The 13,752-nt window shown below is 44.6% G+C and overlaps 1 pseudogene; it reads left to right on the top strand.

Annotated features, from left to right (window-relative positions):
• LOC128574190 (seizure 6-like protein) overlaps positions 1-13,752 on the top strand; it is a 160,124-nt pseudogene that overhangs the window by 82,399 nt on the left and 63,973 nt on the right.

Here is a 13,752-nt window from a genome sequence, read left to right on the forward strand (position 1 = left end):
TTTCATGATTTCTTTGTGTCTACTACTGCTGAACCACAATCACCAAGCATTTCTCATTGTGCTTTGAAATTGCCACGACACCCTGCCTACAGTGTAACCCACATGGGGGATGACATGATGTTTATGTCCCTTACAAAACAGATCTTCCATTCCCCTGGTTCAACAGTAGCCGAGGACTCCCCAGGGCCACAATTCCTGGAGTCACATCCTGGTCCTGCCATGTCCCATGCGTGTGATCGCATGTAACATGCTTGGAACTATGTTTTGTCCACAGGAAGCTGTTTTTACTAAGGTGTTTTCCTTGGCTTATAGGCTCCCTTAGCACGCTGAACTTCCCCTATTATAATACACATCACACTTTATTGGAAATTGACCAATTAACCACAAAACGATTTGCTGCATGACAACTTTGCTGAATAATCAGATCACCAAGACAGAGGGAAGACAATTAGATGAGACTCGCTGAAGGATCAATTAGGAGAATGGCCAATTTGGAGATTTGTTCTAAATATTATCTGAAGTTTTAGTGCAGCTGAGAGTGTGTGCAGGTTGAGAAGTGGGGATAGGAGGGTCGAAGGGGGTAGTGGCACTCCCTCTCATCCCCTTGAATCTGCTGAACATTGCTTTTGACAATCACTTAGTAAACTGCATGGCAGCCTGTCCCACAGAGGACAGTTTCAACAGCTTCTACAGATGGGTTTGTCTGGTGGAGACCTTTTTGCAAACCTCCCCCACCCACATCCCACATGGCTGTGCCCAATATTGATTAGGAATTGGGAGCATACCCCCAGATTGGCTTCTTCAGTCACCACGATGGGTCCTGGTGTGGCGCAGGGAGCAGGCTTTGCTGCCGGAGGGGGAGTCCCAGGCCCCACTCCTGCCCCAACACAACCTCCCTTGTGTGGGGGATGGGCAGCTGGGAGGTCTCTGCCTACGATTTTGTGGCAGAGACAACCAGTTCAAACTTTGGTGGTTTTCAGGGAATAAGCTAATTCTGTTAGTTGATTTTTAGCTACTGATTTTCAGCAAAAATGAGACACTTGGCAAACGGACCTCAGAATACACTTTGCCTATTTAACCCTCTATCTCCCTTAATGCAAAACATGCTCCCTGAATCCTGGCCTCTGCTCCCTCCACCCTCACACCTGAGCTGGCAGGAAGGACATCCCTGCCACCTGAAAGGGACAGTTCAAGTTAGAGAGACCGGCCCTGGAACAGCTGTAGAGAACCAGCCAGTGGTCTGCGGGCACATAGAAATGTTAACAACCCTGTCCTCCAACTCACACATACGGATGCTCTAGAAGCAAGATGACACAGCTGGAGGAAGCCAGAGAATTCCTTCTGGAGGCAGAAGGTCAACAATCTAAGGTCAGGAAAATAGGAGCATGGGGTGGGGGGTTACAGTCTGTCCAGGTGGAAAGAGCTTTGGTATCAGATGGATTCCAATGTGATTGTGGGAAGTTACCAAACCTCTCTGGGCCTGAACATACATTTTTTTTTTCTTATTTTATTATCCAAAACAGATATGATGGTAACACCTACCTCATTCAGCTTTTGTGATAAATTCTATGCCTCTAAATACACAAACACACACACATACATACATAACACATGCATATATATATGATGTGTGTATATAATTTATTATGCTTGGTAGCACATGGAAACAACGCAATAAATGACAGAAAGTTATCATTACACCTTGAAGAATTCAGCAAAGCCCAGACGGGGGATATTTACTGTAGGGATAAAGAACTTTCTTCCCGTGGTCATTAGAAGGCTCTGAGGAAGAAACTGATGCATCCTTAGAACAAGAAGGAAGGAGTGGACATTTAACACAGACTGGGCCTTGTATATTTTTTTATCTGCCAGCATATCCTGTGTGTTCTCCCATCAGAACACAACTCCAATACAAGCACGTCCCAGCAATTCCACAGCCACCTGCAGCTGTCTGGAGAAGCCAGGGTCACCCCTCTCTGGACAGCTGCAACTGCTTCCAATTGGTGCCCTTTCTTCTGCTCTGGCAATACTGCAGTCTAGTCTTAAAAAAGCAGTCTGATTAATCATTTAAAAATAAATCGGATCACACTCACCCTCCAATGCCTTTCCATCACACTTAAAATCCCAAGTATTTCCCATGGCCTCCAAGACTCTTGGCTACCTCCCAGACATTATACCTGAAGCACTCACCTGTACTCCTATACTCTCCTATTCCTGGGAACCTTGACAATGCCTCAACCACAGGGCCTTTACACTTGCTGCATGTTACCTGGCTCACGTCTTCACATTATTTAGGTTCCTGTTCAAATGTTACCTGCTCAGAGAGTCCTTCTGTGATCACCTAAAATAGCATCACATCCTGTTTTCTACTCCTTCCCCTGCTTTTCATTCCTCTGACTATTGTGTAACTATAGCAGGCATGCTACATTTAAGTCTGCTTATTCATGTACATGGTTTTGGATCTTCTGTTCACTAAAATGGAAGCTCTTTGCTGGAGGGCTTCTCCTGACTTATTTTGGGCTACGCCCCCAGGGCTTAGAACAGGTTTTGACACACAGAGAGAGAAGGCAGAGAGAAGTCCAAGTTACCAGCTTGGCCTCCGGGCTGGGCTCAGAATTAACATCCCCATTGTAATGATGAGACCCCAAGCGACCTGCCCGAGGGCACACAGCTAATAAGAGGGACTTGAAACCTCTTCATCTTGGAACAAAACTCTTTTGCCTGCTTGGGAGCCGCTGACCTTTCCAGAGCGCTTTGGCTTTCACCCATAGGTGTATTTCTTAATGAAATGTAGACTTAATGAAATGCACCTCCATGGATGCATCTTCACACATGAGAGAGGGACCCCTAATTGTCAAGCATACATGGATTTTAGACAAACACAATGGCTCCAAATCCTGCTCACTATGTGGGCATGGCCCAGACAACACCCCTCTCTGCGCATCTATGTTCTTACCCCTAAAATGGGAATGAAATACTAATCCTGTTCAATGAGTGGATCTCCCTAAAGACTAGCTAGAAGGGGCCTAGCAGGGGGTATTATGGTAGATGATCACTTTTGTCCATTATTGATATTTTTATTATCATGTCCATTCTGGAGCTGAAGAATCAACAACAGCCGAAGAAGCAAGGACCGGAAAATACAAGTCCCCACAGAGGCCCCATCCCACCCCCCAGCCCTTCTGTGAGCTTCCATCTGAGTTGTTCCTCAAGTCCTAATTAAAGCACTTCCCTCCAGCTCTCTGCAGTGTGAGTATCTCTGATCCCGAGGGGTACATTGACTCCAGTGACTACCCACCGCTGCCCTTCAACAACTTCCTGGAGTGCACGTACAACGTGACGGTGTACACCAGCTATGGAGTGGAACTCCAGGTAACCCCAGAGAGGTGCCTGAAGCAGTTGCCTCTCCTGACAGGAAGTCTATGGAGGATTGTCTGAGTCAGACTTACTGTTAACCATCCTAACCAGTTTGGTGCTCTCTTTTCTTTAACCAGGGCAGTTTTGGCTGGGTTTTGATGAGTGAATAGGAGTTCCCAACTCAGTGACCCTCTGAAATAGCTTGTAATACATGGGTGAGACATGATGATGAATAGTGAGGCACTATACCCAATAGGAAAGTTCCTTGATGCCCTCTCTCTCTCTCTCTCTCAAACATATAACCTGCACACTCAAGCAAGCCCCACTTGGTTCATTTGATTCTTAAAATTTTGCCTACAAAGGAAGAAAGAAAAAGCAGGGAGGCATAGTGCCCATACATCTAGGTTTTAGGTCCTACCGCTTCCAGCTACAATTGCTTGACTTTGACTAAGGAACTTCAACTTGCTGAGCCTCAGTTTCCCCCTTGTAAAATAAGGGGCAGTATGACCTTACCAGAACATTGTTTAGGAAAGCTTTTCTGTTACTTGTACAAGACAGATTAAGCCCCTCAGAAGCTCTTTGCAGTCCCCAGAGCTTTGCATGGTGTTTGGTACGTTATAGGTGCTTAATAAATATACACAGAAATAAAGTAAACGGGAGGAAATTTGTAGTCCAACAGCTTCTGGGCTTAATAAACCCCTTTCTCCCGCCATAAATGAAGAGACCCACTATATGTCTAGTACTGCGTGGAGCCCTTCATCAGACACAGTAGAATTCATTCACACAGTGCAACATGGTGTTGTGCAAAACCATGCAATGCCTTCCCTAACAGAGTTCACAGACTGAGATATAGAAACACCTAAGATGCTATTTGATAAGGATTCCAGCGGGTGTTTATAGAGGATGTTGTGGAATCACAGTGGAGAAATAGGCAAGTTCCTAGGAAGTCAGGCAAGGTCTCACAGAGGAGGGCGGCTTTCATGGGGTTTTGACGAATGAGGAGTTTAACAAAGAGAAACAGAAGTAAGATTTATAGCTTGAAAACGAGGAAGAGCTGTGGGTGAGGCTTGCCCTGCTGAGACAAGGGGCAAAAGGGATAGAATTCCAAGCCCTCATCATGGCGTAAATCTTCAAACTGAGAACTGGGAACTGACTGAAGTTCCCCCCGCCACACACACAGTCCATTTATCCAACCTCATGGTGTATACCTACAGCATCTCCTTTCTTTCTCGTCCAAACCTGGAAAATGGAAATGGCAAAGCGAGTGGCCAGTTCTCTGAAGAAAGAATGGATTGCTCTGGAGCTGTAGCCACCATTTGGGAGGGTAAAAGAGGGGCCTGAGAGGGCCCTTAGAAGCGCAGCCCTCACTCCCCACCTCCCAGCTCATGCAGGAGGGGAGAATGTATTATAAATATTGATTGAGCACCTACCATGTGCCAGGCACCAGGGGCACAGAATACCATGAAGAAATCCCTACCCTTGTGGATGGAGCTCACGTTCTGGTGGAATCTTTCTCCTGTCTCCCTGGAGACTGGACCTTAAGCACAAGTTGATCAAACCCCTGCCCCATTCAGCAGCTCCAGGAGAATCAATCCCACCACCAGCCAGAGCTTCTGTCAAGGGCCTCTCTCATAAGTGGCAGCTGTGGGGGTCTCAGAGTCACGGGTCCCTTGCGATGAGTCTGCCCCACAGCTTGGTTTCACTGTCCCCTCAGCCTTTATTACTTGTACAAGACCGATGAAGCCCCTCAGCAGCCTTGATGCTCCCAGGGCCCCTGTGGGCTGGGGCACATGGACATGGGGCTAGTTGGCAGGTGCTGCATTGATACCTTCGCAGCCTGGGAGGCCTTGTCTCACATGTGACTCAGAGCTCCTGTGTGCTCCTGTGTGTCCCCAGGTGAAGAGCATGAACCTGTCCGAGGGGGAACTGCTCTCTATCCGCGGGGTGGATGGCCCCACCCTGATGGTCCTGGCTAACCAGACACTCCTGGTGGAGGGACAGGTAATCCGAATCCCCACCAACACCATCTATGTCTACTTCCGGACCTTCCAGGATGACGGCCTTGGGACCTTCCAGCTGCACTACCAGGGTAGGGTCGGGCCAAGGCTTATGAGATATAGGTGTGTGCCTCAGTTTCCCTCTGTAGCCAATTCTCAAACTTTTTGTCCAACGGACCCCTCTGGCAGTTTGGCAAAACCTATTATTCTCAGAAGGGGTCCGTTGGTGAACCTCTTCTGAGAATAAGATTTTTATTTTTTTATTTTTATTTTTTTATAATTTTTCAAAAAGATTTTTTATTAGAAGCAAAAATAAAAAAATAGTTTCTCAGAGAAACTGAGAATAAGATTTTTAAAAGCATAAAATAAAATACATGCAATTTTTAAAAGAAGACGGTCATGGCCAGGTGTTGTGGTGGGTTCCTGTAATCCCAGCTACTTGGGAGGCTGAGGTAACAGAATCATTTGAGCCCAGAAGTTTAAGGTTGCTGTGAGCTGTGATGCCATGGCATTCTACCGAAAACAACATGGTGAGACTGTCTCAAAAAAAAAAAAAAGAAAAAGGACAAAGATAGTATCCCATTATTAGGTATCTGCTCAGCAGAAAGAAAATCATTTGACCATAGGCCATTTGCACTAGAATGTTTATAGTAGTTTAATTCACAATTGCAGAGATGTACAAAACAACCCAAGTGCCCATTAACCCAGCAATGGATTAATAAACTGTGGTATATGTATACTATGGAATACTTTTCAGCCATAAAAAAAGATGGAGACTTTACACCTTTTGTATTACCTGGATGGAGCTAAAGAACATTCTCTACTTAGTAAAGTTTCTCAAGAATTAAAAAAAAAAAAAGAAGACGGTCATAATGAAGTACAGTTGTCAAAATGTTGTTCTAATCCAGGATATAATAATCCATGTGCTTCTTTTTTAATTCATTAAATAATAATATCTCTTAGCAGTTCTGATAATTACTGTAATTTCAAAGTACTAAAGAGCTTAAGAAGTATGTCAAGAGATTCATTCTGATATGAAAAATATCTGGGATTTTCTCTTGATGACAAAATCACAGGTTCTGCTAATATGTTGCAGTTTTTTGCCTACATTCATAATTAAAGGAAGTGCTGTCATTCATTTAGAGATTAATGAAAATGAGAAAACCACTCTTCCCCATTCAAGTTCACGGTCCCCACATTGAGCACGTGGATCCTGAGTGAGTTTGTAGACTCCTGGAAAAGAGCCAGAAGCACTAGGGTCCTTCTCTTTTTTTCGTCCTCCAACATGTTTCTCTCTCTCCTTGTAGTCTATTTCTCAGTCTCCTCTCTTTTGCTTTTATTCATTCTTCTCTCTTTTTTCCTTTCTCCTTCCTTCTCTTTGCCTCCCTCTTCCTTTATTTCCTCCTCTGCCGCTGTCCCTCTCTTCCTTCCTTTTCCCTTTCCTTCCTTCCTCCCCTTCCTCGCCCTCCCTCCCATTTGCTCCTGGGCAGATCTCAGGTCTCCCTTCTCTCAATCAGGAGCTCCCCTTAGACTTGCCAGCCACCAAAAGAACTGAATGGAAAGTGGAGTCGTGAGCCATCCTCACAGCTCAGCCTCCCAAAGGGCTGGAATTACATCAGGATACGGGGAACCATTCACATTTGTATCAAATTAACATCTGGAAAAAAAAATTTTTACTTTTCTCTCACCTGTTTCTGAAACAGGCAGATGACTACGTGTGGGTGTGTTCTCTTTACCACAACTTTTCAATGTTGCTCTTTGCTGGTGGTGGAAATTTAAAGATGAAATAATAATCATAATAACAACTTGTTGAGCCATGAACTTGAATTTATGCCTCCTAATTAATCAGATATTTTAGGCTGTAGGAGAATTCAGACCATGGTCTAGGGTGGAGCTAGGATAAACCTGATGTTCTGTTTTGAAAACTGAGGGGCTCGACATGGACTGCACGCCCTTGTCCCACCCCCATGTCCTGTGAGTGTCATGTGCTGGATGTTGTGCTAAGGAGGCACTTTTTCGGCATTATGGCTTTCAGTTCCCACTACCATCTGTGAGGTGGGGGAAATTCTCAGCTCCATCAGAAAGATAAAGACAGTGACGTTCAGGGCACTGAGTCCTTGTTTCAAGGTCACATGGATTCCAAGTGATAGGAAAGGAATATAAGCTCCTGTTGGTCTCCTTCCAAAGCCCAAGCACTTACCTCCCACGCCAGTGATGTTTTTTTTTTTCTTTTTATTGTTGGGGATTCATTGAGGGTACAAAGAACCAGGTTGCACTGATGGCATTTGTTAGGCAAGGTCCCCCTTATAATCATGTCCCACTGCCAGCCCCTTCCCTCTTTCCCTCTCTCTGCTCTCCCCTTCCCCCTCCCCCCACCATGTACTAGGTCAGTTGTTTTAAGTTTTCACATCCTTGGGCATTTTTCCTCAAGGGCTGGTCCAAATATCTACTTTTTTTTTTTTTTTTTTTTGAGATAGAGTCTCTGTCACCCAAGCTAGAGTGCAGTGGTGTCACCATAGCTCTGCAACCTCAAACTTTTGGACTCAAGGGATCCTCTTGCCTCAGCCTCCTGAGTAGCTGGAAGCACGGGTGCGTACCACCATGTCCAGCTAATTTTTCTATTTTTGTAGAGACAGGAGTCTCACTGTATTGCTCAGGTTGGTCTCAAACTCCTGACCTCAAGCAATCCTCCCACTTCAGCCTCCCAAAGTGCTGGGATTACAGGTTTGAGCTAACACACCCGACCTCAAATGCCTGCATTTTAAAACAAATACCCAAGATGTGGGTGCGGGTGGGCCAACCTTTCTGAGTGATCCTTCTTCTCATGTTTCCAAAGATAAGGCCATTCTATCTCCCCGTAGAGACAGGCTCAAATGAGGCATGGGGACTCACTTTTCACTCCAAACCTACTGTCCCTATTTAGTCAAGATGTGAAGTTTTGAACCCCAGGAAAGTGCTCACCTGGCAGCTTCAGTGCCCTGTGATCAAAAATCCCATCCTCTGGTGCTCTGCAGTCCCCAGCGGCCTCATCTTTCCACCTCAGCACAATCTGGCCCCAGGCTGCAGGCCGTGTTCGTGGCCTCCTCTTCAGAGGGATAACGTGGCCTGCCTTTGCATTTCTTCCCAGCCTTCATGCTGAGCTGCAACTTCCCCCAGCGGCCCAACTCCGGGGATGTCACGGTGATGGACCTACACTCGGGTGGCATGGCCCACTTCCACTGCCACCTGGGCTATGAGCTCCAGGGTGCCAAGACACTGACGTGCATCAATGCCCCAAGCCCCACTGGAGCAGCCCGGAGCCCATCTGCTCAGGTACATGCCAGCCTCAGATGGACCAAACTCACGGGGAAGACCAACCCCCAGGACCTCAGGAGTGACCTCAGGGAATGGCTCTCAGCCCAGGGGAACAGACGGCTCCCAATACAGATGACTGCTGCCTTGAAATTTTTTTATTGAAGCAAAATACACATAACTTGAAATTTACCATTAAAGACATTCCACATGTTGACAATATTGTGCGACCACCACCGCTACTTGCTGTAAAATACCTTTAGCATCCCAAACAGAAACTCTGTGACCCTTGGCAGTCACTCCCCAACCCCACCCCCAACCTTGGCAGCCACCAGTCTGCTTTCCATCTCCAGGGATCAGCCTATTGGGAACGTTTGTGTAAAGGAGCCATACAATATGTGACTTTTGTGTCTGGTTTCTCTCACTTACCCTTGTGTTTTCAAGGTTCATGCCCATTGTGGCGTGTATCAGAGCTTCAGTCCCTTTTATGGCTGAATAATAGCCTACTTTGCCACATTTTCTCTGTTCATTCATTAATAGATACATTTGAGTTGTTCCCACTAGTTAGCTACTATGAACAACTGCTATGAACATTCGCACGTATTTGTGAGGATATAGATTTCATCTTTCTTAAGGATATGGAATTTCTGAGTCATCTGGTAATTCTGTGTTTAGCTTTTTGAGGAACCATCAAAATGTTTTCCACAGCAACTGCACCTTTCTTTTCTTTTCTTTTCTTTTTCTGAGATAGAGTCTCACTTTGTCACCCCAGGCAGACTGCAGTGGTGTCATTGTAGCTCCTTGCAACCTCAAGCTCGTGGGTTAATCCTCTTGTCTTAGCTTCCCAGAGTGTTAGGATTACAGGTGTGTGTCCCTGTGCCTGGCCTGCACCATTTTATTTTCTCACTGGCAATGTACAGGACTACCAATTTCTCCACATCCTTGCCAACACTTGTTATTTTCCATGTTGTTTTTACTATAGCCATCCTAGTGGGTATGAAGGTAGTGCATCCTGGTTTTGATTTGTTTTTCTCTGATGACTAATGTCAACCATCTTTTGATGTGCTTGATGGCCATTTGGATGTCTTCTTTGTGGAAACGTCTATTTGAGTCCTTAGCCCATTTTTTAATTGGGTTATTTTTGTTGTTGGGAGGTAAACCTTCTTTACATATTAGGGATGATTTGCTATCTGATTTGCAAATATTTTGATCCATTCTGTGGGCTGTGTCATAACTTCTTGATAGCATCATTTGATGCTAAAAGGTTTTAATTTTAATAAAATTAATTATTTTTTCTTTTGTTTCTTGTGCTTTGCCTGTGACTGCTGCCATTTTCTTAGCTCAGCCAATATGAGGCAAGCATCATACTAGGAGCTGAACTTGGTTCTCACAGAAAACCTATGTGATGGGAGCCACTATCCCCATTTTACAGATGAGGCTTGTGAAGGTGAAGTCACTTGCTCAAAATCACCAGACAGAAATTGTTGCGGTTAGCCTGCTAATGCAGTCTGATGCTCTCTAATAAGGAAAAAGCCTTCTGGGTTTGCAGATAGAATCTGAGACTTCAAGGCAGAGGAATTTTAAGCATATGTTGCTGCTTCTTTGTCATTCAAAGACTTTTCTATGTGGATCTATGTAATCATTCAAGAAACATCCACTGGGTGACTGTTGGCTGCCAGACACTGCCTGGGTTCTACAGCTTCTGCAGGGACCCTGCCCCCACAGAGTGTCTGGTCTAGATGAGGATATAGTGTGTGCAAATGACTAAACAAGGGGGCAGATGTGATTCTAACAGACTGTGCTACGTACCGGGGCAGACGTTCACAGGGCGGAATGCAGCAGAGTAAGCAAGCACAGAGGAGACATGGGTGTAATTGTGAGAGGCGTTACAATGGAGAAAAGGCATGCGGGGAGAAAATGGCGATGGGGCCCGACCTGGGACAAGGACAGTGATGTGTGAAGGGTCAGGGAAGGGTCACCAGGTGATGTGTGAAGGGTCAGGGAAGGGTCACCCAATGAGAAGACTCTTAAACCATGATCTGGAAGTTAAGTTGGAGATCATCAGACTGAACTGTAGATGCAGAATGGAAATGATTAGTCCAGGCAGAAGAACCAGACTAGGAAAGGTTCAGAGGTGAGAAGGCATTAGGTAAGTTTGAGGAAGTTAAAAAAGAAAGCACCAATCTGGTGAAACTGTAGGTAAAAATGGCAGGATAGGAGGTGGAGCCGTGGGCAACAACCGTATTGCTTCCTAAATCCCAAGAGGATGTGAGCAACCGGAAGGAGGAATCTGTAAACACGTAAGCAGAGGAGTGATTGTTCTGGCTTCTATGTGGAAAACAGAGGGTTGAGGCGGTCAGAATAGGTCTGTGGAAATCAGTTAAGACAACAGCAGCTGCTATTTCACTTGAGCTCAGGGAGGAAAGGTTGCCCCTCGACAGTTGAAGAGAATGAGGTTCAGGGAGAAGTCTCCTGGTTAAAGTGGCAGGACTCCGTACAGCATCCTTTTCTCCTGAGCGCTTTCCCTTATCCCTTCACTACTCAGTATGGTCCTCAGACTGATGAGATTATTAATGCAGAATCCTGGGCCCCATGAATGATCGACTGAATTAGGATACTTTATTTTATTTTATCTTATTTTATTTTTAGAGACAGGGTCTTGCTCTGTCACCAAGGCTGGAGTGCACGGCAAGATCTGGCAGCCGTGACCTCCTGGGTTCAAGCAAACCTCCTGCCTCAGCTTTTCAAGTAGCTAGGATTATAGGAACATAACATCACTCCTGGCTAATTTTTCTTATTTTATTTTTTTTTTGTAGAGACAAGGTCTTTCTATCCTGCCCAGGCTAGTATGGAATCTCTAGCCTCAAGCAATCTTCCTGCCTCAGTCTCCCAAAGTGCCGGGATTCAAGGCATAAGCCATGCACACAGTCAGGATTTTTATTTTAACATGCCCCCTGGATGATTCATGTGCAAATTAAAGTTTAAGAAGCTCTAGGCTGCAGAAATCTGTCCTTGCACTAGTGGGCCCAGCCTCAACCATCTTCAGCTATCAAGAAAGCAAAAATCTTTTTAGATTTTCAACAATCCTGATAGTGGTTGAGAGAGTATAGGTTTCCCATGTTAATTGAGCACCTAATATGTGCCAGGCTATGCTCCATGTACAGAGAGAATACTGGAAATAATAAAACATAAATTCTGCTCTCCAGGCATTTACAGTCAAGTGGAATTCAAAAAGTAAATGAGAGCTGATCATAAATTCTGAGATTTCATTGTGGCAATATTGTTCCCCCAAGGCCCTTCAGAACTTCACTTTTTTTTTTTTTTTGGTTTGTTTAACAAAAAGCAAATTCAGACCATAGGGCAGTTAGTCTCCATGCCTGTCTCATGTTAATTTTTACCTATGTGCAAAATCAGAGAAGAATTAAGCCTCAATTTGTGCTAAGGAAGATGGATGGGGAGCCATGGCTGGCAAACTGAAGCCAGACAGAGCCATCAGTTGGCTTAATAAGGCCAAAAGGGGGCAGAAAGGCAGGAAATGATCAGCAGCTCGGGTGGACAGATGGCTGGCACCCCCCACCAGAGGCAGTGCCCTCCATCTTCAGCTCTCAAGCCACAGGGCGATAATGCTGGCAGCATTTTGACCACCTCCTTTGTGCCAGGAATGGTAGCAAGCTCTCTGTACACATCATTTCATTGATTTCTTGCAGCAGTCCTGTAAGGAGGGTGGAATAATTACCACCATTTTACTCACCTCATATGGGTAAACTCAATTCATAGAACTTAAGTGACTTGTCCTAAAGCCACAGCAAATAACTAGCACAAGCAAGGGTTGAACCTAGAACTAGCTTGCTTGAGAGGACAATCTCTCCACCTAAAAATAAACAGCCTGGAGAGAGACAGTAACCTCATGCTGTCTGTGATCCTGAGAGAAGTGTGGCATTTCTTGGCAATGGCTTTGCTGACTGTCACAGCAGAGTTTGAAGCACACAGGACAGCTATCTACCCTTTCCTCCTATCACAGCCCTATTCAATCATACAGTCATTCAACAAATATTTAATGAGTGCCTGCCATGTGTCAAGCTTTGAACTTGTGCCAGAGGACAAGAAAAAAAAAAACAACATTCATTCTTTCAATCAATGAACATTTATGAGGAACCCACAATGTTTCATGCACCTTTCTGGATCAACAGAGTATCATCAGGAGATACAGGGTGAAGCAGAGGCTTCCATAACAGATTCTGGAGCGAGGCAGACCGAGCTCAAGTACCATCTGCTCCACTCACTGGCTATGTGTCCTTGAGCAAGTGACTTAACACCTCCAGACTCTTTTTACCTCTTTTTCAAAATTAATGGTTTCTGTTTATTTAATAAATATTTACTGATCATATCCTATGGGCTCTTCTGGCTTCTGCTGGTATGATGAAAAACAAACAAAATAACAGTCCCAGCTCTTGTGGAACCTACAAACTTCTTTAACCCTCTGCGAGATGGCTCCAAACTACCTGTTCAATTTTTCATCCTTGTATTCCATCCTTGTATTCCTCTGAAAATGGAGGGGAAACCAAAGGACATGTTCTTGGGCCGAAAACATTTTTTTAAGCTTCTTTGATCTAAAAAACAGAAATGGATCTCAAGACTTGAAAACCTGGTCATGGTTTGGGGCTTTCACCCACCACAACCCCCTGGTTATACTTCACGTCCCTTCCTGTGGTGAGAGGGGTCTGCTGCCCACCAGAATAACTCTCCCTAACCATGCACGTGAAAACTATTTCCCAATATCTCCGAAGAATACAGATAAGAATACCTCCTTATTTGTGAACTGGAAAGAGTTCTTTCCAGTGTACAAATCACTTGGTAATATTTCCTTATTAGATTTTTATGATAAAAGTAATATATGACTTTGGTTAAAAAAAATTCAAGAAATATAGAAGTGTATAAAGTAGAAAGAAATCACTTTTATATTCCTGGTCTCAATTGATCCTTGCAAATAGCTCATTAAAATAGGTATGACAGACCATTTTCTAACTTGCTAGGTTTTTTTCCCTTAAAAAATAGTGAACATTTTTCTATGTCCTTTTTTTTTTTTTTCTTTGAGATAGAGTCTAAC

Source organism: Nycticebus coucang, chromosome 21 (assembly GCF_027406575.1).
Source record: "Nycticebus coucang isolate mNycCou1 chromosome 21, mNycCou1.pri, whole genome shotgun sequence".
NCBI classification, from domain to species: domain Eukaryota; kingdom Metazoa; phylum Chordata; class Mammalia; order Primates; family Lorisidae; genus Nycticebus; species Nycticebus coucang.